The sequence below is a fragment of the Hylobates moloch genome, unplaced genomic scaffold, assembly GCF_009828535.3.
Source record: "Hylobates moloch isolate HMO894 unplaced genomic scaffold, HMol_V3 SCAFFOLD_4, whole genome shotgun sequence".
Lineage (NCBI taxonomy): Eukaryota > Metazoa > Chordata > Mammalia > Primates > Hylobatidae > Hylobates > Hylobates moloch.
In genome coordinates this window covers 94,059,061-94,081,369 of record NW_026652279.1, presented here as the reverse complement: position 1 = coordinate 94,081,369, position 22,309 = coordinate 94,059,061, and the positions used below count along the sequence as shown (strand labels likewise).

Here is a 22,309-nt window from a genome sequence, read left to right as displayed (position 1 = left end):
TATACGTATATATATATATTTATTTATTTATTATACTTTAAGTTCTAGGGTACATGTGCACAACATGCAGGCTTGTTACATAGGTATACATGTGCCATGTTGGTGTGCTGCACCCATTAACTCGTCATTTACATTAGGTATATCTCCAAATGCTATCCCTCCCTCCTCCCCCCACCCCACAACAGGCCCCGGTGTGTGATGTTCCCCTTCCTGTGTCCATGTGTTCTCATTGTTCAATTCCCACCTATGAGTGAGAACATGCAGTGTTTGGTTCTTTGTCCTTGTGATAGTTTGCTGAGAATGATGGTTTCCAGCTTTATCCATGTCCCTACAAAGGACATGAACTCATCATTTTTTATGGCTGCATAGTATTCCATGATGTATATGTGCCACATTTTCTTAATCCAGTCTATCATTGTTGGACATTTGGGTTGGTTCCAAGTCTTTGCTATTGTGAGTAGTGCCGCAATAAACATGTGTGCATGAGAACACAGGTTTTCATAATAGGAGTTTTATTACTTAACTCAAGTAAGGAGGACACCGGGAGTATTCTCCAAAGCAGTTTCTCCCTGAGGGAAAGTGACAGAGGGCTTTATGGGGTGATGGAGAGCAGAGAAGATGCATCGTGGCATGTAGAGGAGGGGTCCCAGCTGTGCAGATGCAGAGAGTTATCATGCCAACACACAGGTTGCATGTTTTGATGATGAAGCTACAGCTTCTCCCAGGATGAAGACTTTAGCATGGTAAGGAGGGAAGATCACTTGGGTTCATCTGCAAGTTTCCAGGTGTCTTTCAGGAGCTGGCTTAAACCAACAAGGTGACTGCAGGGTTTGGGGAAGAACAGGCTGCAGGGCAAGAGGCTGCCAAACAGGCTGATTGCTCAAGTGGATTAAATTTTTATAGTCCCCGGAGACCCTCCCTTGTCTGCTTATACTTCCAGCTGTGACTCACCCTTCCCTGTGACCAGGACTGCACTGCCTGCACCCTGGAGTGTCTTTGTGTCCTATCTCCCTTGCAGGACATCACTGCCTGGCCCCCAACCCTGCCTTTGCTGTGGTCTTGCTGCACCCATGAAGAGCTGAGTGTCCCAGGGGCCACTGGAAACAATTTGCCCAGGCTGGTGCCAAGCGGGCCGCGAAGCTGCACGGGTCAGCCCCCTTCTGAGGAAAGGTCTCCCTCGTCCATCGCCAGCCCCTGTTTCATATGAACCAGTGTGGCCTGGCTTGGACTACCTCTCAGGGACTGGAGGTTAGGACTATTACTTTCTCTGTAGTCTCTATTTTTATCTAATTTTGCATTCATCTGCATAATAAAACCTATCTTCACAAAAATATGCCATCCTGCCCAGTGCAATCTTCAAGCTCATGTTTCTCTGATGTGTAGGATTCAACTTGTAGTTCTCACCTCAGCCCACAGTATCATGCCTCTGGGGCCTGAAGACTGCATTTTAAGATGCACAAGCTAAAGAGAAAGGTTGGCTTGTCTTAGAGATGCTCTGCGCTGAAGAGTCTGGAAGGACTGGGTATAGGCTCTTACCAGAACTGAGGAGATCTACTGCAGTCCCCCAGGGTGGGACCAGGTCCCTGCAGGAGGGTTCTGCCCCAGCTTATCGGCCTACGGGGTAAGGGGCGGGGGTGGAGGAGAGAATGAAAGGAAACCAGAGGCTCCCAGAAGCCCATCTGGGACTTGCTCTGGATGAACTAGTAGGTGACTTGACGGTAAAACTAGATAAAGGTGTTTTTGCACCATTCACTGGATATTTCACAATGGATATTCTTTCTGGTGATCGATGATACAGGCACGCCTTTCCCATGGTGGCAGGGCAGGCCCGAGGAATTGCACCAGGAAGCAGCCAGCCGCAGGTCAGGAGAGGCTTCATGTTGAAACTGTTTTTTCCCTGTTTTGTGCAGTTCTGTGTTTTTCCAGGGCAGGTGTCCGACTTTGAACAGAATCCTATCTTCAGGCAGCCTGCCTTCTCCTTTAAGCAAGTTGTTCCCCATTCCTTCCAGATGGATAATTTATTACGGTGTCTGGGACAGCCCTGCTTTTCTTGCCAGCTCATTCCCCTTAAACATCTTGTGCTTTATGATTCCAGGTCTCTGTCGGCGCTGGGTTATGGATTTCAGAGAAAGACCAGAGCTGAAGTCTGCTCCCCTCATTGTGACAACACCATCCACAAAGCAGTGAAAAACTCATGAAATAAACCAGTCCCTCCTGCCCATTTGTCATTTATCTTTATTGCTCAGAGAAAATTCATGGAGAGGAGCTCTTGGGCTGAACTGTCATCAGGTTTTTGCAGCCGAGTCTGGGTTGATCTGGCAATTATGCACATAGACAAGATCATCTATGTTCACTTTTTTAGATGGAGGAACGAAGTGAGCTGATACATAAAAAATTATATCCAAATGATAGAATCTGTTAAAGATGTATTTTCTGTCTTCTATTTTAGGCAGGCTGCCCTCAACTCCATGAACAGTCTCCATAATTCATCCACTCGTTTGATTCTTCCTGACACATGGCCCCAAAAATAGTTGGTCTTTTTGCTTTGACTATGCTGTGTTTTCACCAACAGCAACCAGGGGAGCGTCTTTGTGCAATGAGGAATTGTTAGTGGGAAGAAAGGACTGCTGACAAACCCTGCCCGGAGAAGCAGAAAGGGCTTTCTGGAATCCAGATGGAGAGATGAAAATCCCCCATGTTAGTCACAGTTCACATGCAGCTAATTAGTGAGGCTTGAATCTCTGGGGAGGAGCTGATAAAAATTATCGTAAAGCCACTGAGAGATTTGATGTCGTTTTGGAGCAAGGAAATCGTGGAGTAAGTCCATTAAGTTTTAAAATTGGAAGAAATCCAGAAAATGTATCTCTTACCCCTTCTCACTCAAAACTCAAGAGGAAAATAAAAAATTGGTTTTCCTTAAAGGGTCATTACGCAAAGGAGTTAGTTTGGGCAAAATGAGCAGCAGGGTTTGTTTTTTTCTTTTTCTGAATTCCAAGACTAAACACCATCCACAGAAGATTATATCTTCTTGGCTTTTCTATACAGGAAATTGGTTCTGTCCTCAGTCCTTACCCAGCCCGGATGATTCCTATCTGGTAATGGGGACACCCTGGGCAGGTGCAGTCTGGGGTCTGGGGGCTGATCTGACTTGGCCTCACCCTTGTGTGAACTTGAACAAATCACTGAAATCTCTCCAGGCCTTGGCACTGCCATCTGCAGTGGGTAGAATCCTCTCCCAGAGTGGTAAGAGGATGAATCAAGATGACACGTGGTCAGGCCCTCCATAACCACAGTGTGCTGTGACTTCCCATTCAGTTACTACTCCTTCCAATTAGGGGCATGTTTTCCTGAAGGTCTAGGGTTTGCTGTGTGACACTTTGGCTCCCTTCTGTTAATATGATGATTTGAAATAATTGCATTTAATGATTCTTTGTTTGTTTGTTCCTAAAAGGAAATAAGAGGTGAGAAGAAGGGTGAAAGGAGTTTGAAAGAAGAGTGGAAAGTCATATTTTTTGGGTTTGTATTCTGGTGGCTTTGGGCGGGACACCTAATGGTGTGGGGTTTCATTCATTCCTGGTCTCTAACATGATAATGCTAATGGTACGCACCTCATAGGACAGTGCACACAGCACAGTGCTTGGCTTATAGGAACCTATACAGACACCAGCATTATTTGTTATTACGAGGTTCCCTTGGGGCCTCAATAAAGATTTGTTGAATAAATTGATTCATTAAGTAGTAAATAAAAATAAAACAAAAAAATGGAGTACATTAAGAATGAATCTCTCCCACGTATCTTCTCTGAATCCCAATAATGCACATTTGCAGGACAGCCCACAGCAGGGATGGATCTGGCTTCTCTTGTCTGGTCGCCTCAGTGTCCCCACTCACCCTGCTCCACCCTCCCCTGACATACAGGCTGCCTGTCACATGCTCTGTGGTGCTCGGTGATTGGCAGTTCCAGCCTAGAACACTGTCCTCCCTTCAGTCATGGACTGAAAATCTGATTTTTCCAGGCTCCTTTCAAATGCCACCTCATCTGCGAAAAATTCTCAGATCATCCTGAGTCAAATGTCATTTGTAAAAATAGGCTAGAGGAACTTTATTGTTTGTTTGTTTTCTGGGCTATGATACCTCCCTGTTGACTCCCTGTTCCTTGGCAGTCCTGAGGGGCTAGGAGCCTGATATGAGCAGCAGGCTCTCCCAACACCCAAGCCTGGAGAGGTCCTTTCACCTTCCCCCAGGCCATACCCTCTTCTCTGTGTGATGCCAAGCACTGGGGGAGTCCATGGGCATCTGTTTCCTTGTGTATAGAATGAGGGTGCTGCACTAGCTGTTCTGAGACCCCTCCAGCTTCAAACCCCCATTGTTCCTCGGGCTAGATTACCCTCACCAGCGAGTGGTGGACGTTTGTCACAATTCCAACCCCTAATCTCTAGCTCTCAAAGACACAATAGCAGAGAACAAAAATGTCTGCTCCTCTTTCTCAACACACATACAAAATGTACAACTCATTCCCCGAATACATTCCTGATTGTCCCCTAGGACTGTCTGGCATAGGGAACCCACAATGAAGTTTCCGGTTTCTAAAAGTTCTCTGGGACCTCTCAGTGGGGTCCCCAGTCTCCTAGGTTCAACGTGTTCTTCAGTATGATCCTGGGACTGAAATAAAACCATTCATCCTAGAGAGAGGCTGCTAAGGACATTGGGTGAGTGACAGACAGAATGCCTGCTCTGTGTTTAGTACAAGAGTCACCATTTGTTTAATAAAAATTGTGTTCCATTCCCTGGCAGCGTCGCCTACCTTTATTCTGCATAAACCACATACAGAGAGCTTTCAGTCTGTAAAGTCCTTCGTAGAGGTAGAGCACATGATTACAGTTAAGTTCATTTTTACTCCATCATTCTTCATAGGATAAAACGCCATTTTATTATACTGCGATAGCAGTTTTGATTACACAGGGCACTGAAAGGAGAAATGATGATTGAGCTGCAGATTGAAATTCAATCTAACCATTTTTTAGAGGCTCTATTATTCCAGGACCAAGTGCTGTTCTCAGACTTTCTGCTCGACATTCTATAGCCATTGCCTCAGACTAATTATAATTCATTTCACTAATTCTAATAGTCTAATTTTATCATTCTATAATTAAGCTTCTTCTGGCAACATGATATTTAGCTGTAAAAGGAAAGCATTTCCCATTTTCAAAATTGGTTGAGTAAGACAAGGAATGGTAGTCTTATTCACTTAATTCTACATTTCTTTTGAGAAATGATATTTTATTGACTCAAAGAACTGGTAGATTAGTCCAAGAAAAAGCTTTTTCAGGTACAGAATGTTTGAGGCATTTTTTTCTAGGATGACAGCAGTAAATCAATCAATATTGATCAAATACTTTAATCACTGCTTTGCACCTAAAGACCCAAAAGGAAAATGAACAAGATTTGCTCAGAAGTATGTACTACAGCTAGTAATATTATGTATCTGAGAGGAAGAGGCTGTTAGTTCCATATACAATATCCAATATGGTCTGATAATATTGCTTGTGGCAAGACATCTACCTACAGAACTAGGCTCCCTTGCAGACAGGAATGGTCACATGACAAAGACTGGCCAATGAGATGTAGGTGGATGTTGTCCGGTGGGACTTTGGCAAAAGCTTCTCATAGCAGGGGTGGACTCACACTCCCCAGTCAGCTGGAGATTTGACTTGGTACTTCTTCCTTCTTTCTTCCTAGAAAAAGAACTTGTTTACCAGAGCTGAAGCAGCCTTACAACCACCATGAGGGAAGGGCCAAGAGAATAGCAGAGACCTCCATGTTGACATTCTTTTTAAAAAAATTTTTTTATTTCCATAAGTTTTGGGGAGAACAGGTGGTATTTAGTTACATGAGTAAGTTCTTTAGTGGTGATTTGTGAGATTTTTGGTGTACCTAACACCCAAGAAGTATATACTGAACCCAATCTGTAGTCTTTTTTCCCCCACCCTCTTCCCACCGTTTCCCCCCAAAGCCCCCAAAGTCCATTGCAGCATTCCATGTTGACATTCTTAAACCAGGAAACCAACACCAGCCTCTGCCAAAGGCTGACCTTTCCATTTTGATTAAAAATATAAACCCCGATGTGGTCTAAGTCATTCTGATTTGGCCTTCAATTACATGCATGCATTCATTTGTTTATTTATCTTTCTTCTCTAGAATAGAATTCCACAAAGGCATCAACTTGTTCATTCATGGCTGTATCTTATGCTTTAGGAATAGTTTACTGCACATTAAATAAATGCAGCTGAACTCCTTACTGATACAATCTGCTAGCCAGTAAAAACTGAAATTTGTCATCGGGGCTTCTCTCAAGCCACACCCCACTCTCAGAAGATACTGAAAAGCCAATTTGCACATGTAAAACTCTTCATTCAAACCATGAAATCTTCATGATATCTTTTTACTTAGAAATCAAGTTTTATTAGTTATTGATGACCTCTCATCAGCAAACCTCCAAAATATATAATCATAGTATAGAACGGGAATTTAGCTACCACTCTCAGAAAAATACACCTGCCCACTCCTGAGCCACGTAGTCCAGTCTGGGGCCAGATAAGGCCCTCCTGGCCATGGGAAGGACTGACCACCATCCCCGGGGTCCTGGAAGCTGGGCTGGCACTCTAAAATGGGACCCTCTGGGGAGGGCTGGCACTGTTGCTCTTCATCGGCGGGCCAACTTTGAAATAGAGGAGCCAGAGAGCCTTCCCTCACCTTTTCCCCTTACATGCAGGCAGGGGATAGAGGAGCAAGGGCTGAGTTCCGCTTGTTGCTCCATGGGCACCTCCTGTTGCTCCCCATCCTGAGAAACCACACTCTGTGGACTTGGACTCTCCAAGCTCTCCTATTTCAAGTTTCTCAGTAGTATGGATCGTGTTCCTTACTTAGCAATTGCACCCTCCTTTCTTATTTCTGTCCTTTGGATAGACATTCTAAACTGGATCTACTGAAATTGTTCCCACCTCAGCACTGCTATATCTAATTTACACTGTACTTATAAAAAGAATAAATATTTAAGGGAACTCAGAAAATGGAGCTGGAGCAGGGCCCCTCTAGTCTATAAAAACCTAGTTGTCTTCTGGAGACCAAATAATTCACTGCAATCCACTCACATGCCTTTGGAGAGGCTTCTCACCGCTTGTCACCAGATGTCTGGCAGTTTGTGGCTGGAACTACCCACCCCATGCCTGGATGGCTGGATATGAGGAGGGCAGGCCCCCATCCTGCATAATAGCATCCGGAGAGAACCCCAGAAAAGCCCATTAAACATTTATTTAGGTCAAATCACTGTGTCATTAACTTATCTCCATAAACACACAGAAAGGGAACTAAAATAGATTTTAATGGAGTAGCTAGGAGCTTTCTAATTTTTCCTCTTTTGTTTGACGGGCAATCAATTCAAGTGTGTGCACTGGGTACATGTGGGGGTACCCGTAATTGGGGAGTGTGCTGTATTAGAGGGTGTTTTGTGAACACCAGTTAGTAGAAAAAAGAATACCCAACATGCACACACCACTTTATGCATTTCCACACACATTACCTTTACTCTTTACTTAACTTCTCTGTCTCTCAGTTTGCTGAGCTGTGAATTGGGATAATAATACTTTCCTCATAGTGGTGAGATACTGTATAGAAAGCTCCTAACACAGGGCCTGACACACGGTAGGTCCTTTAAAATGGGGTTAGTGTTTCCTCATTGGATCCTCTATTTTCCAGTGTCTCCACACTGTTCCTCCATATCCTCTCCAAGCCCTGGTCACAGTAAGCAGAATTTCTCTTCCTCACTCTGCCGTGGACAGCTTCCTCCATACAGCTGCCTTGCGCTGGTTTTCCCCGAGGACATGTGTATTAGTCCATTTTCACACTGCTGATAAAGACATACCCAAGACTGGGTAATTTATAAAGAAAAAGAGGTTTAATGGGCTCAAAGTTCCACGTGGCTGGGAAGGCCTCACAATCATGGTAGAAGGCAAAAGGCACATCCTACATGATGGCAGACAAAAAAGAATGGGAGTCAAATGAAAGGGGAAATCCCTTATAAAATCATCAGATCTCATGAGACTTATTCACTACCATGTGAACAGTATGGGAAAAATCACCTCCATGATTCAGTTATCTCCCACCGGGTCCCTCCCACAACATGTGGGAATTATGGGAGCTACAATTCAAGATGAGATTTGGGTGGGGACACAGCCAAACCATATCAACATGGTTTCCCCAGCCATCCTCCCAGGAAGACAGGATGCTGGGCTGATGTTCTGGGCTTTTGATGCCAGGCATCTGGTGACCCCACCCTCTGGCCTGGTCCTCTGGCGTCCCCTAAAGATGCTCTTGCTCACCAATGATGTGCTGTGTGGCCCCCAATTCTTACCTCCGCCTGAGGCCTTGCCAAGTTCCTGGAGGAACTTATGGCTTTTCATTTCTGTCCTCAACCCCTCCTCAGCCACCCAGCTCTTTGCCACCCTCTGCATGTGGTCATGGAATTGATCACAAAATCCCAGGTTCTAGTTCTGTCACTCCTGAACCTTGAGTCCCTTCATGGGAAGTTCCTGCCATGCCCCATTTCAGCACCTGAGGACTCCTGCCCTGACCCCAAGGCCCACCCCACCAGCACACTCCTCTTATCTGCATGTCCTTGCTCAGCCAGACCTGGGCTGGGGTTGGTCACTCCGATTGCTCTTGTGCCAACGTTTTTAGCTCCCCAGGTCAAGGATGTCCCCAGGTCCATCCTTCTCCCAGTGCCCCCCACCACACCCTGGCAACCCATTGACTTTCCCATCAGTCCATCTTCATATTTTCTGCTCATATTCTCAGTGCTGTGCTTTGAGGGAAATCACCCAACCATGGAGTTGGGTTTGTGGTCTCCAATCTCAGGATAGCCTTCTGTGGATTATCCTACCCACTGGACTTTGTTCAGAGAAAGAGGCAAATTTCCAGTTTTTCTTGTATTTACTTCTTTGGGAAACCAGCCTCATATGGAGGTAAAAGGATGAAGCTGGGAGTAGGAGCCAGTTTTGGAGCCTTGCTCTGTCACATTCTAGATGTGGCACCACAGACAAGCCCTTTTTTTCTCTAGGTTTGGTTTTCTTATCTGTAAAATGAAGATGTTGGATCAAATAATTTTTAAAAATATGTTCCAGCTCCATAATGCCAAAATTTTAAGAATTTTGATAGAAAATTCTTGTAGGTTCCTAGCTTCTTTAGCATCTGCTTTGTCCCATTTTTCATCCATGTAAATGGAATTTTACCTCTGCTGACATCAACCATCTCTCAATCATCCATGGGGAAAAGGAGATGTCTAGTGTTGACAACAGCACTACTAGCTGAGGTGGAGGTCCCATCTCCTGGGGAAGGAAGGAACCTTGGGCTTCAGGGTGGTGCAGTCTCACCCACTGAGGTGGCAAAAGGGACTGAGGGGTCCTCAGCAGGTGTCCCCTCCTGTCAGGGTTCCTGAGCTGAGCACTATAGGTATACCCAGTGTATTAGTCCGTTTTCATGCTGCTGATAAAGACATACCCCAGACTGGGAAGAAAAAGAGGTTTAATTGGACTTACAGCTCCAAATGGCTGGGGAGGCCTCAGAATCATGGCAGGAGGTGAAAGGCACTTCTTACATGGTGGCAGCAAGAGAAAAATGAAGAAGCAAAAGCAGAAACCCCTGATAAGCCCATCAGATCTCTCGAGACTCATTCACTACCACGAGAACAGTATGGGGGAAACCACCTCCATGATTTAAATTATTTCTTACTGCGTTCCTCCCACAACACGTGGGAATTATGGGAGTATAATTCAAGATGAGATTTGGGTGGGGACACGGAGCCAAACCATATCACCCAGGGTACATCTGCTATCCAGGTGCCAAAACGAATGGAAACTGGACATGGTTCATCAGCACAACACAAGATTGTCAAAATCAACACACCTGGAACAGTTTTTTTTTTTTTTTAAGAGATAGGGTCTCATTTTGTTTCCCAGGCTGGAGTGCAGTGGTATGATTGGCTCACTGCAACCTTGACCTCCCAGGCTCAAGTGATCATGTCACTCAAGCCACCCTTGACTAGCTGGGACTACAGGTGTATGCCACCATGCCTGGCTAATATTTTAGTTTTTGTAGAGATGGGGTCTCACTGCATTGCCCAGGCTGCTTTTGAATATCTGGGCTCAAGCAATCCTCCTGCTTCAGCCTCCTAGAGTGCTGGGATTATAGACACGAGCCACAGCACCTGGCCCACACCTGAGTCTTGCTGTTGTTTTCCATCCATTTCCCTGTCATGGTGTTTCATTTTGTATTACAGGGTCCTTGAGGGGAGAGACTATGCTCAAATTTGCTCTCTGTGTACCTAAGGGCTCAGTGAGTGCCACTGAATGAAGATACTGCTAGAAGATGCAAACACTCCAAGGGAGGGCACCTGCTTGACCTGAGTGCTGTTTCTAAATGAGATTTCTCACTTGCTAAACATCATAGCTACTTTCCAAAAAGGAAATAAATGGAACTCCATTTCCCTATCCTGTCCCAGGTGATTGAAGTTACGTGACCCTGAAGAAAGTGCACACTTCAGGTAGCTTCCAAATGGCCTCCCCACTTCCTAAAATAAGACAAAATATAAAAAGCACTAGGACTGAAATAGCTGGCCTCTATCCAGGGGAAATGAAGGGCAGCTCAGCCTCCCTGCCAATGGTGGATGCAGGGGGTTTTGCAAGCTTCCTGTCTGTCCCCTGTGATGGTGTCCTTTGGGGCTGCCTTGCCAACTGGCTGGAGTTCAGCTGTGTCTTCACAGGCATCAGTACTGAGAATATGAATGGCTTTGTCTGTTTAATAAAATAACCAGCTTTAAAAAAAAACTGAACAGCTTGGTTGTTTCACTAACAATACAAATCAGTAGATCTTGTTGGCTACAGAAATGGTCTTGACCCCTCACCTGCCAGTTTAAAATGATTTATTCCTTCTTTACTCCTTGTTTCTTTTCAGTACGTCAAGCTTGGATATCATCCTAGCCTCTGCCCTTGAGAGCATGGCTGCTGACCTTGTTCCCGAACACAGGCTACAACCCCAGGGGGCATGGGGAACAGAGCCCGCTGAGGTCTGCGCGAGGCCTTTGAGGAGTGGGGCTGCTCACAGGAGAGGGAGAGATGGGTTATTAGTGGGACAACCAGCACAGGGTACCGGGAGGGGCCAGGGAGTATATGGGTAGCAGGTGTGGAAGAGGTTATGGCCCAAGTTTGTATGACTAAAGAAGATTCGACCTCAAGAAGGGTTAGAAGGATTTCATGTCATTGCCTGCAGGTGGGAAGGGAAGGATGCCGATAGCGTGATGTGATGCTGAGGCTCTCAACCACCCTCATAAGACTCAGTTCCTGGCTGGTCCCGACCAAGTCAGATGCTGGAAAGGACAACGCTCATCTGGCCATCCTCAGGCTGCCCCTTCTCAGGCAGGCAAAATACCAGCCAATTTCTTTCCATTGGAGAGCGAAACTTGGGGATCACTTCCAGCTGCTTCATTCACAGTGGTGAGGTGTAAGGAGGGCCCAAGAGCAGCTTGGGACATCCAGCTCCCCAGTCTACCCTGAGAGTGTGAAGAGGGAACAGAAGCAGAGGACACATTGTGCTTGACTTACCCCTTCTTCCACTGGTGTCTCTGGGGACCACGCCACCCTTCCCCAACGTCTCCAGTGCCACCATATTGTCCTGCCACCCAGTGGAGGGCTGGAGTTTTCTTTCTTACTTCTCTTGAGCCAGTCCCATTTCCAGGAGCTGGTGCCATTGCCCAGTCTTCCTCATCTCCTCTCAGACAGAATTCCTTGGACACAATCCATCCCTACCTCTGTCAACTCCACTGCCTCCACTGTGGTCCGGCACTGTCCTATCTTGCACTCTCAAACACAGAATCCCACTTACTGCTCCGAGTCTGACCGCAGCTTTTCTGTCGCCTATTTGGACTTGCTTGTGATTGTAAACCCCCTCCCCAGGGTGCACCACCTTCCTGATCTCTATGAGCTCGGCCTCATGTCATCACTCCCAGAAGGTTCTACAGGTGTGGGTGAGAAAGAGTTCAGAGGGCAGGGACCATGCCTGGACTGGTCACTGAGGACTCTCGACACCCAGTACCTCTTGATAGCAGGCAATCCTCACACATTTGTTGAATAAAGGGATATTATTTGCTTTATGGGTGCTTTTCATGGAAGACATGAACAGAATGCTCAACTGTATTACTATTCTGACCCAGAAAATCAAGGGCATCCTTATATACAGGGGCCAGCTCCTTTACAACACAATCAATGCATTCTACTCACTACCACTAGGTAGTATTTCTCAAATGCTGCTTTTACTATGCAGTCCTTCCACTCAGAAATCTCCCTGACTCCTCTTTGAATTCCAGTCTCCTTAGTCTGGCAATCAAGACCCTCCACAAGCCTGCCTCTGTCTTCCTTTCTCAGTACTGTGCTACACAAACCCCTTATTCCAGCTAGACTGGTCTCCTAACTGTCCCTTCGCAGATGCTCATTCCTGCCCCTGTCTCTGGGCAGGCTCTCCCCTCCCAATCACTGGCCATGAGCCTACTCCGGCTCATATTCCAAGACCCTACCCAACAGTTATTCTGTCTATTGTTTTCTCCTTGAGCATTCCAACTCATGGCAACTTTGTCCATCTGTGGAATGATGGAATGGACAGCATCTGCTAGTCATCAGACACTGCTGTTTTGGGTGTCATGTGTCCTGTTGCCATGGATGATTTAACTCCATGTGTGTAACTCCTGCCCACCCTAACTAGACTGTATGTCCTCATGCCCTACTTCTCTGTCCCCCATGTTTCTACAAGAGTGCACACAGTAACTCCTCCAAGAAGCTGGCGGAATAAATGATTAAAAGGCTGAGACCTCTTTGCCTCTTCCTTTGGACCAGCCAAGTGGGCTGAGGAAAGCCCCTAGAGGCTGCTAGAAGGGAGAAGGTAGAAAGACATCTTCTGTCTGTGTACCTGGAGCAGCCCAGGATAGTGGATGACTGGGATGTGTTTCAGGCTGAAGAAGGTGGAGGTAGCTCACAGGTGAGCTGGGGCAGCCCTGACTATTGTTCTACCTGGGCACAGCCTCCTGTGAGTGCTCAGGGTGCACAGGCTGGGGACATGCCTGGGTATCTGAGAAAGGGACTAGTTGTCCCCAAGGAAGGTTTTGGAGCTGAGCCAGTGAGCATGCACACTGCAACTGCGACAGCCACTGGGGCTCTTCTCCATAAGCAGTGGTGAATCACATTGACGAGTGGCTTGTTAAAGGCAGACTTATCCCTCTACTCCGAAAATACAACCTGTCTCTCCTGTATCAAACCAGCTGGTTCCCTAATAGCTACGGACAACATATTTTACAGGAATGTGTCTTGAAATTTCCTTTGGCAAATGTCTCTAACTGGCATTTCCTTATTGAATGTGCTGTATTCTTACACAGCAACATGGAATTTCCCTTAGAAGTTGGCATGTAAGTTACTATCATGTGGCGAAAAGGCACGTGATGTGCCATGATGCATATGTCATTATCACTAACGCGCTCACTCTGTTGGTTATTGAAATTGAGGAGGCTTTTATTCATTCCTGGAATTTGTCTATTGGATCACAGAATAGGATTTTTCCGCTGAGACTGTAAGAGAGTGAGTCATCCTCCTGTATCCAATCTCCTCCTTTTACTTAGTAAAATAGTCCTTGATTTTAGCAGGACCCAAAACTTCTTGTCATGGATATCACATTTCTGGGCCCCTTTGGAGGTAGGTGTACTCACTCATGTGACTAAGTTCTGGTCAACGAAAGGTAAATGGAAGAGTCACATGTGACTTCAAATAAGTGCCTTTAAAGTAAGGAAGTGTGCTCTTCCTGCCTTTAAAGTAAGAAAGTGTGCTCTTCCTTTTCTTTCACTTCCCGCATATTAGGATGCCAGTATGAGGTCTGGAGCTCAAGCAGCCATCTTGGACCATGAGACAACATGCTGCAGAAGGAGGGGCAGCTAGATAGAAGGAGCCTGGGTCCTCTATCAGTGGAAGCCAGTGTGCTAGCCTTGGACTTCATTTACAGGAGACAAACTTCTGTATTGTTTAAACCATTGTTATGCTGAGTAATCTGTTAATGCAGCCAATTCTAGTTTCACCTGTTTCCACCAGATCCTGTGAGCTGCACTTCCTGTCTCTCTTGCCCTGTGGCCTTTGCTTGGACCTAGGCAATGGAAGGCATGGGCAAAAGAATGGAGGGTGGGAGGAGACAGAAAGAGAAAGAGAGAGATTGACTTTTCTTTCCTTGTTCCCTCCTGCTCCAGTGGCTGAATACAGCAGAGTTTGCTCGTCTTCCTCTACAGCTCTTGCCAGGGGCGCTCTCCTCGCTGTCTCCAGTTCTCACTGGGCTCTGATGACACTGTTTTTCTTCTTTTCCTATTTAGTAATGGCTTACTATTATTGTTAACCTCTAGGAAGCTCAGTAACCTTTGTAGGTTTTCATAGTTGTGCTCACACCTCTGTAAATTGTCCTTTTGTTAATTTCCTTAACCATTTTAGTAGAATTCAGCTTCCTGCCAGGACACTGGCTGATAGACCAATGAGGCAGGGACCAGCAGGAAGATTGTGTATCTTACCAGTCAGTGCCTTCCTGATCAATCAATGAATTTGCATTTTCTTGACTCTTAACTCTATGACCCTTGAGAATCACATCTTGGAAGGGACATCTCAGTGGCAATGGTTGACTATCCTGGGAGCTGTGTAAGCTTATCCTATGAGCTCACCTGCTGGAAGATGTGGTTCTATTCTCAGAGTTTATAGTCTACTCAGGGACTGACAGGGACAGAGATAGGAATTAATTTTCATGTGAGGGAGAGAGTGACACTACTGTCATTATTGGAAGAGAGCTAATATGCAGTTTAGTAGTGAGCAACAAGGTAGAGACTTTGAAAACCAGGCAGAGAAAGGTGAATTTAATTGGGAGCAATGGAAGCCAGCAAGTGTAAGGTGACATGACATAAAGTGATGTTCTAGCAAAATGTATTTTGCAAAGGCCAACTGGTTTGTTCTCCCTGCCTTCTGCTTTTCCGCTATTCTTATAAACCTTGTAACTGCTGCTTGAACTAACTTTATAAATCTACATCTGCTTCTGCCTCCATCAGCCCCCAATTGCTAAACCCACCCTTCTTTAGAATGATTTAAAAGGCCTTTTGCCAGCTCCAGCTAATCTCTAGTGCCATCTCCAGCCACTTCCCTCCACCTACCTTTTGTGAAGGCCCCCATGACTGGTCATCATTGCCTGAGCACACCACACACATGCAAGCTTCTGAGCCCTCGCATGTGCTGTTCCCTCCAACCCAGCATGGACCAATAGAACTTTGTACCATGATAGAAATGTCCTGTGTCTATACTGTCTAATATGGTAACCACTAGCCACAGGTGGGTATTGATCCCTTAAAATGTGGCCAGTGTGACTGAGGAGCTAAAATTTTAACATTATTTAATTTTAATGTATTAAAATTAATTAAATAAATTGGGAGGCGAAGCTTGCAGTGAGCCGAGATCGCGCCACTGCACTCCAGCCTGGGTGACAGAGTGAGACTCCATCTCAAAAAAAAAAAAAAAATTTAATTTAAATGTCAATGGCTACATGTGGCTAGTGGCTACCATATTGGACAGTGGCTAGTGGTTACCATATTGGACACCAAAACTCTAGACAACATGTTTTCTGTTCTTCTCTCCTGCCTTTCCCCATGCTGGGAATCCAGAAAACATCCATATATCATCAAGGGCAGGTTTAAATGTCACTGCTTCATGTTCACTTTCTGTCACCTCCTCTTCACCCCATGAGACTTAATTACTCCTTCAACTTCACTCCCCTAGCAGTTTATGCTTACAGGCTTCTATTCCTTCTTTTGTTCTGTCAGGAGGAACTTTCTCCTCCTTATACTTTACTGTACAGCGCTGTTTGCAGGTCCGTAGGTGAGCCATGCCCTCTTGCCTCTAGGCCTTTGCATATTGCAGTTGCCTCTGTCTAAAACGCTCTTCCATACACCTCTCCCCTGGCTAACTAATTCCTTGAGATTTCAGCTTAGACATCTCTTATTTCAGGATGCTTTCCTTTATACCATTCTCCATCCAAAGACAAAATTAGGGCTCTTCCTTCCTAAGTATTCCCATAGTGTCCTCCATTTATGAATCATAGTTTTCTATATTGTACTTGTGTTTGTAGCCTCTATTCCCCTCTGTACTATAAATCTCTCTGAAGACAAGGACTGATTATTGTTCAAACATCTGTCACAGTATCCGGCCCATACTGGGCTGAAGATGAGCAAAATGCTCCTGTGGCAATGCGGTGCAGATTTTTCAAAGTGGGGCCACTGTCCATGGTTCTGAAATAGCATGGCTGGGCTGTGTGCCGACTATTCCTATGTCCAAACTTCCAGCAAAGTAGAAACCAGGTTATGGGATATGTTATGGTGAGAAGAGAGATACTATGACATACAGGGGGGAGAGAGAGAGAGAGAGAGAGAGAGAGAGAGAGAGAGAGAGAGAGATAGCCACTTTGTAGAAAAGGTTTTGCTGACATATCCAAATCATTATTGTTAGCAAGAGAGAAGCCACCACAGCAAGGTATGGATGAAATGGTGAGCCCCTGAAGGAGAGAAATGTATATGTGTGCAAGTGTCAACTTGAACAAACACATTCACACAGGCTGGCAATGCAGCCAAGCAGAAAGAGTGTGGCTGATATCATATTCTCAGCTAGTTTTAAGTGGTTACAGTTAGCCTTTGTTTTTATTTTCTCCTTCTTAGAATATCTGTCCTTACACTGCCCATAACTAATGAGAACTTATGTCCCTCATGTTTCATAATGTTTGTAGCTGATTTTCTATGGGTGGTATGTAGCTTTGCTTTTGTCACTTTCATCATGAAGTTGATAGATAATTCAATGAGTATCACGTCTCTCTCCTACTCTCTGGAATGCTGTTTTACCCCTTTCTCAAAATGTTAGCACTTTTCCCCACTCCTTACTCTCAGCTGATTACCTTCTTATTTCACTGAAAAATATAAACATAAGAAAAAAAATCCTTTGTATCCAAAAGGCCTTAGTAAAGGGGTGGGATTTTTTTAAATGAGGGTTACGGTTAGAGTGCCTTGGCACCCTTCCTTCCTGCTCAGTGGAATGTTTGTGCACATGCCTCCTAAAGACCAATTCCTTTATTTATGCTCTGGATAACATCTCCTCTCATCTATTCAAGGACTTTGCTCCTGCAATTACACTGTGTCTGCATTGAACATTCTCCTTATATTGCATCCTTTTCTGTGTTTACAAATGTGCTCTATTATTTTCCATCTTTTAGAAATCTTCCCTGAGCCTAGCTCCCCTCTAAATACTACCCCATTTTTCTGCTCTCCTTTACAGAGACACTTGGAAAAGGTTGCTATGCTTTCTGGCCCAATTTTTCTCTGACTCATTACTATCATTCTTTTGCCCACCCTCTGCTAATATCCCCTGTTTAAGGTCACTGATGATATGAACATTGCAAATCCAGCAACAGCTCTCCATCCTCTTCCTTCTTGACCTATCACCACGACTTGATGCAATCAATCAAACCTGCCTTCTTAAAACACTTTCTTCACTTGAGTTTATTTATTCTCTTTTCTGGTTTTCCTTCTACTTCACTGGGTATGCCTTCTCCATCTTCTCTACCAGATCCTTCTCTTCTTCCAGACCTCTAAAGGTGGGCTTCATCTTTGGAAATTTTTCTTTCTCTATATATATTCACTTTCTTGTGATCTCAATCAATTTCATGGCGTTAGATACCACCTACATGGGCCACTTCTCAAATTTAATAGCCCCAGCCTTTCTTCTAAATAAAAGACACATGGAGCCCATTGCCTCCTTGACATCTCCACTTATAAAATAATGGATGAGTAGGGTGAACCCACATCCCAGTTTTCTTAGGATAGTTCTGACTTATGACCGTTATCCCTGTTTAAGTAGTGATTGCACTTCTTTCATTTAAAACAGTCCCTGTTTAGACAATAAATTATATTGCCACCTCTATTTGTTTCCTTTTGCTGCTATAAAACAACTTCCAAAAACTCAGTGTCTTAAAACAGCACACATTTATTCTTTTGCAGTTCTGCAGGTCAAAAGTTTAAAATGGGTTTCACCAGGCTAAATCCAATGTGTCAACTGGGCTGAATTCCTTTATAGAGGCTGTAAGGAAAAAATCCATTTTCTTGACTTCTTTTTTTTTTTTTTTTTTATTATACTTCAGGGTTTTAGGGTACATGTGCACAATGTGCAGGTTTGTTACATATGTATCCATGTGCCATGTTGATTTCCTGCACCCATTAACTCGTCATTTAGCATTAGATGTATCTCCTAATGCTGTCCCTCCCCCCTCCCCCCACCCCACAACAGTCCCCGGAGTGTGATGTTCCCTTTCCTGTGTCCATGAGTTCTCATTGTTCAATTCCCACCTATGAGTGAGAACATGCGGTGTTTGGTTTTTTGTCCTTGCGATAGTTTACTGAGAATGATGTTTTCCAGTTTCATCCATGTCCCTACAAAGGACACGAACTCATCATTTTTTATGGCTGCATAGTATTCCATGGTGTATATGTGCCACATTTTCTTAATCCAGTCTATCATTGTTGGACATTTGGGTTGGTTCCAACTCTTTGCTATTGTGAATAGTGCCGCAATAAACATACGTGTGCATGTGTCTTTATAGCAGCATGATTTATAGTCCTTTGGGTATATACCCAGTAATGGGATGGCTGGGTCAAATGGTCTTTCTAGTTCGAGATCCCTGAGGAATCGCCACACTGACTTCCACAATGGTTGAACTAGTTTACAGTCCCACCAACAGTGTAAAAGTGTTCCTATTTCTCCACATCCTCTCCAGCACCTGTTGTTTCCTGATTTTTTAATGATGGCCATTCTAACTGGTGTGAGATGGTATCTCACTGTGGTTTTGATTTGCATTTCTCTGATGGCCAGTGATGATGAGCATTTCTTCATGTGTTTTTTGGCTGCATAAATGTCTTCTTTTGAGAAGTGTCTGTTCATGTCCTCTGCCCACTTTTTGATGGGGTTGTTTGTTTTTTTCTTGTAAATTTGTTTGAGTCCATTGTAAATTCTGGATATTAGCCCTTTGTCAGATGAGTAGGTTGCAAAAATTTTCTCCCATTCTGTAGGTTGCCTGTTTACTCTGATGATAGTTTCTTTTGCTGTGCAGAAGCTCTTTAGTTTAATGAGATCCCATTTGTCAATTTTGGCTTTTGTTGCCATTGCTTTTGGTGTTTTAGACATGAAGTCCTTGCCCACACCTATGTCCTGAATGGTATTGCCTAGGTTTTCTTGTAGGATTTTAATGGTTTTAGGTCTAACATAGAAGTCTTTAATCCATCTTGAATTAATTTTTGTATAAGGTGTAAGGAAGGGATCCAGTTGCAGCTTTCTACATATGGCTAGCCAGTTTTCCCAGCACCATTTATTAAATAGGGAATCCTTTCCTCATTTCTTGTTTTTGTCAGGTTTGTCAAAGATCAGATAGTTGTAGCTATGCGGCATCATTTCTGAGGGCTCTGTTCTGTTCCATTGATCTATGTCTCTGTTGTGGTACCAGTACCATGCTGTTTTGGTTACTGTAGCCTTGTAGTATAGTTTAAAGTCAGGTAGCGTGATGCCTCCAGCTTTGTTCTTTTGGCTTAGGATTGACTTGGTGATGCGGGCTCTTTTTTGGTTCCATATGAACTTTAAAGTAGTTTTTTCCAATTCTGTGAAGAAAGTCATTGGTAGCTTGATGGGGATGGCATTGAATCTATAAATTACCTTGGGCAGTATGGCCATTTTCATGATATTGATTCTTCCAACCCATGAGCATGGAATGTTCTTCTATTTGTTTGTATCCTCTTTTATTTCATTGAGCAGTGGTTTGTAGTTCTCCTTGAAGAGGTCCTTCACATCCCTTGTAAGTTGGATTCCTAGGTATTTTATTCTCTTTGAAGCAATTGTGAATGGGAGTTCACTCATGATTTGGCTCTCTGTTTGTCTGTTATTGGTGTACAAGAATGCTTGTGATTTTTGTACATTAATTTTGTATCCTGAGACTTTGCTGAAGTTGCTAATCAGCTTAAGGAGATTTTGGGCTGAGACAATGGGGTTTTCTAGATATACAATCATGTCATCTGCAAACAGGGACAATTTCAATTCCTCTTTTCCTAATTGAATACCCTTTATTTCCTTCTCCTGCCTGATTGCTCTGGCCAGAACTTCCAACACTATGTTGAATAGCAGTGGTGACAGAGGGCATCCCTGTCTTGTGCCAGTTTTCAGAGGGAATGCTTCCAGTTTTTGCCCATTCAGTATGATATTGGCTGTGGGTTTGTCGTAGATAGCTCTTATTATTTTGAGATACGTCCCATCAATACCTAATTTATTGAGAGTTTTTAGCATGAAGGGTTGTTGAATTTTGTCAAAGGCCTTTTCTGCATCTATTGAGATAATCATGTGGTTTTTGTCTTTGGTTCTGTTTATATGCTGGATTACATTTATTGATTTGCGTATGTTGAACCAGCCTTGCATCCCAGGGATGAAGCCCACTTGATCATGGTGGATAAGCTTTTTGATGTGCTGCTGGATTCGGTTTGCCAGTATTTTATTGAGGATTTTTGCATCAATGTTCATCAAGGATGTTGGTCTGAAATTCTCTTTTTTGGTTATGTCTCTGCCAGGTTTTGGTATCAGGACGATGCTGGCTTCAAAAATGTGTTAGAGAGGATTCCCTCTTTTTCTATCGATTGGAATAGTTTCAGAAGGAATGGTACCAGTTCCTCCTTGTACCTCTGGTAGAATTCAGCTGTGAATCCATCAGGTCCTGGACTCTTTTTGGTTGGTAAGCTATTGATTATTGCCACAATTTCAGAAGCTGTTATTGGTCTATTCAGAGATTCAACTTCTTCCTGGTTTAGTCTTGGGAGGGTGTATTTGTCGAGGAATTTATCCATTTCTTCTAGATTTTCTAGTTTATTTGCATAGAGGTGTTTGTAGTATTCTCTGATGGTAGATTGTATTTCTGTGGGATTGGTGGTGATATCCCCTTTTTCGTTTTTTATTGCATCTATTTGATTCTTCTCTCTTTTCTTCTTTATTAGTCTTGCTAGCGGTCCATCAATTTTGTTGATCTTTTCAAAAAACCAGCTCCTGGATTCATTAATTTTTTGAAGGGTTTTTTGTGTCTCTATTTCCTTCAGTTCTGCTCTGATTTTAGTTATTTCTAGCCTTCTGCTAGCTTTTGAATGTGTTTGCTCTTGCTTTTCTAGTTCTTTTAATTGTGATGTTAGGGTGTCAATTTTGGATCTTTCCTGCTTTCTCTTGTGGGCATTAGTGCTATAAATTTCCCTCTACACACTGCTTTGAATGTGTCCCAGAGATTCTGGTATGTTGTATCTTTGTTCTCGTTGGTTTCAAAGAACATCTTTATTTCTGCCTTCATTTCATTATGTACCCAATAGTCATTCAGGAGCAGGTTGTTCAGTTTCCATGTAGTTGAGCGGTTTTGAGTGAGTTTCTTAATCCTGAGTTCTAGTTTGATTGCACTGTGGTCTGAGAGACAGTTTGTTATAATTTCTGTTCTTTTACATTTGCTGAGGAGAGCTTTACTTCCAACTATGTGGTCAATTTTGGAATAGGTGTGGTGTGGTGCTGAAAAAAATGTATATTCTGTTGACTTGGGGTGGAGAGTTCTGTAGATGTCTATTAGGTCCCCTTTATGTAGAGCTGAGTTCAATTCCTGGATATCCTTGTTAACTTTCTGTCTCGTTGATCTGTCTAATGCTGACAGTGGGGTGTTAAAATCTCCCATTATTATTGTGTGGGAGTTTAAGTCCCTTTGTAGGTCACTGAGGACTTGCTTTATGAATCTGGGTGCTCCTGTGTTGGGTGCATATATATTTAGGATAGTTAGCTCTTCTTGTTGAATTGATCCCTTTACCATTATGTAATGGCCTTCTTTGTCTCTTTTGATCTTTGTTGGTTTAAAGTCTATTTTATCAGAGACTAGGATTGCAACCCCTGCCTTTTTTTGTTTTCCAGTTGCTTGATAGATCTTCCTCCATCCCTTTATTTTGAGTCTATGTGTGTCTCTGCACGTGAGATGGGTTTCCTGAATACAGCACACTGATGGGTCCTGACTCCTTATCCAGTTTGCCAGTCTGTGTCTTTTGATTGGAGCATTTAGCCCATTTACATTTAACGTTAATATTGTTATGTGTGGATCTGATCCTGTC

At 43.9% G+C, this 22,309-nt stretch overlaps 1 long non-coding RNA gene across 1 annotated transcript; it reads left to right on the top strand.

Moving 5' to 3' along the window:
* The first annotated feature begins 3,451 nt into the window (after positions 1-3,451).
* LOC116467134 (uncharacterized) lies at positions 3,452-6,117 on the top strand. The gene is made up of 3 exons (XR_004247713.2): positions 3,452-3,516; positions 4,612-4,709; positions 5,740-6,117. It is a non-coding gene; the product is annotated as an uncharacterized LOC116467134 (long non-coding RNA).
* Positions 6,118-22,309: the final 16,192 nt, after the last annotated feature.